Source organism: Triticum aestivum, chromosome 5B (genome assembly GCF_018294505.1).
Source record: "Triticum aestivum cultivar Chinese Spring chromosome 5B, IWGSC CS RefSeq v2.1, whole genome shotgun sequence".
NCBI classification, from domain to species: Eukaryota; Viridiplantae; Streptophyta; class Magnoliopsida; order Poales; family Poaceae; genus Triticum; species Triticum aestivum.
This window is the reverse complement of record NC_057807.1, coordinates 82,969,812-82,972,847: the sequence shown is the minus strand read 5'-3', so window position 1 is coordinate 82,972,847 and position 3,036 is coordinate 82,969,812.

Sequence of the window (3,036 nt, the reverse complement as noted above, 5' to 3'; positions counted from 1 at the left end):
TTGGCTAAACAACATGGCATTGCATAATTCACATATATAATGCCTTTGCAACAAGATAGCATTATATAATTCACATATATAACGTCTTGCAACAAGATGGCAATGCATAATTCACATATATGGTAATTAGACACTGAACAGGTGGCATTCACACAAAGCATGTCTAAACTAATCAAATGGCATAGCAATGCGAGACACCACACGCACGATATGAGCAACATAACCCTGCCAAGTTAGAGCATACACCTCGGGGGGGGGGATATGACTGGTCATCTGTCTCTGAATCCTCCTCTGAGGAGCTATCCGTAACCAGCGAGATATGCTCTTCGTCAGATAGCATAGTCTGCTCAAAAGACCTTGTTTTCACTCCAGAATTTGCCATCACCGTGTCAAATGGCTGATGCACACGAAGAGCAGTTGAATGTACTAACATTGTTGACAAATGTAATATGTAACAAAAAAAGGATGGCCTGATATAATTTACATATAAGATGACTGGCTAAGCAGGATGGCATTGCAAAATTCACATATATGATGCCTGGCTAAACAAGGTGGCGTTGCATAATTCACATAAATGATGAATAAACTAAACAGACGGCATTCGCACAAAGGATGTCTAAACTAAGCAGATGACATATTTGATGCATAAAGTAAGTAATGCAAGACACCATATGCACGATATAACCAACATCAGCATGCCAAGTTAGAGCGAAGACCTCAGGGGGTAAATAGGAGCTATCTTCTCCTTCTGAATCCCCCTCAGAACAGATATCTTCCTCTCGATTACAATCCGAAATGCATGGAGGGGGGGGGGGCTGCCTTTGCGCCTACTATGGAGCGACGTCTGCATGAAATTATATTGCCACGCAAGGCTCGTCTCTTTTTCTCTACATGTTTAGTTCCATTGTTTACAATAACTGTCATGCATAGGAATAAAACATAGTGAGATTATGTAAGGAGTGCATGCAGAAATCCAGAGTGATGGTAGCAACCGGTGGATAGACCCAAAACCAATAATAGCAGGCAGATGATGGCTTCATTTAATAAATACAGATAATGGCTACTTTACTGTTTGTTTCCCACCCAACATGAAACTCCTAGTAGACACCGGAGATAAACCAGATAGTAGATAGATACTATTGATAGCGGCCCCGATATGTACCCCACAACCATTTAAAAACTCAAGTTTGACCATTAGTTTGGAGCTGACTCAAGAGTCTAATCGGTGAACAGGATGATAAAGTAGCATGTAATATTAAGCGATGCATAACGTAAGCAGACACGAAAGAGTGTGACCTCTCTTGCGGACCCGTGTAGTCCTCGAGGTCATCTGCTCGGTTGATGATGGTAATGCAGTTTTCATGGCTGCCAGCGGTGGGGAAGAAGATCTGAGGCGGCGAAAGACAGTCTGGAGGCCGGATCCCTGTTGTGCTGGACCCTTCTATCATTGGAGCAGCTAAGCTGGGGTGGACGACGGCGCAGCACGAGCGGGACAAACCACGCAAGGTTTTCTTTGACAACTATCTGTAAGAGAAGTAATTCTGTAAGGGCTCGTTTGAATTGGAGGATTCCAACAATGCACGGATAGGAAATAGACAGGAATAGGATAGGAATGCACGTGCAAAACAGAGAATTTAAAAACACAGGATTTCTGCCAATCTGGGTGTTTGATTCACAACAATTGGAAGATCACAGGATGCAAAGAAGCATGGTGAGATTAAGTCAAACCACAAGAAAATGTACGGTGATAATGCTATTATGCTACTATCTCTTAGTCTTGTGCTTCATGAATAGGAATTTGAAAAGGAGGACAAGTGAAAACTTAAATTCCTACATTTTTTCTTTCAAGGAGACACTAAAGGAACAAATCTGTGTGCTCAGTGGACAATTTATATAACATGTAGAGTAAAAAAGAGATGCAACAAGTGTACAACCTCTTTGGCGAAGCCATGTCGATCTCAGCGTGATTGGGTTGGCCGGTGAGGATGCTCCGGCTGACTTTGCTGTCGGAGGAGGGGAAGAAGATCTTAGGCGTCTGGAGATGGAGCCCGAGGTACTGCTCCGCTGTGATGGAGGATTTCGTCGTTGGAGCAGCTTCCGTGAGTTGTACGACGCCAAGGCTGAAGCAGGACAAGAGAGACAACGAACAACGTTAACCTGAGTGGAATTCTAATAGCATCTCCAATACATGACGTAAAATACATAACCACAAAGTGATAGATGTAAAATACATCAGCCGCTCATCTTTGAACTTAACTGTCGAAAGTGAACTTAACTGTCGAAACTGAACCTAACTGTCGAAACTAAATTTTGCTCTCGAAACTGAATTTTGCTGTCGAAACTGAACGCACTAGCAAGGTGAGGCTACATGTCGGTCGACTGACTTTTTCATCTCTGGTTAGTCGATTTTGCAGCCGTTGGATACAAAATCAAGGGCATGCGGTTCATATTCAACCACCACCCCCCTGAGCCGCCAGCCACCACCGGCCAAACAGCAGCCACCCGCCGCCCGCGGCCGGCGGTGCACCGCCCCGCCTGCCCTGAAAACACTCCCCACTGCCGGTCCACCGCCGCCCCGGCCATCCCTCTAGGCCCCCCACGTGCCAAGCTTTTTCTCCGGCGATCCCCACGCCACCGCCCCGCCAACGCCCCGCCACTGCCGGCGACCACCCCTAAGATAGATAGTGGGGTACCTCTCCGGCGAGCCCCCCTCCCTGTTGCGGCCGGTTCTTCCTTCACCCCGGCGAGCCCACCCCTTGAAAATCGACTGACCCAAAAGTCGATTCAGTTGACTGATGTAGCCAAATCGGAGCAGCATCGCAAGCAAGAGCAAGAGCCAGAGTAGCAGCGCGAGCAAGAGCAATAGCAAGAGCAGACCAGGCAGGGGACCGAGAGCAAGAGCAGAGCAGCAGTGCGAGCGAGAGCTAAAGCAGCAGCAACTCCTACTAATGTGGACGTCGCCACCGAGGGAGTGACGCTGTGGAGGAAGTGGCCGGCGATGCCTCCGTGGATGGAGCGGCACCGTGTCGGCTCGGG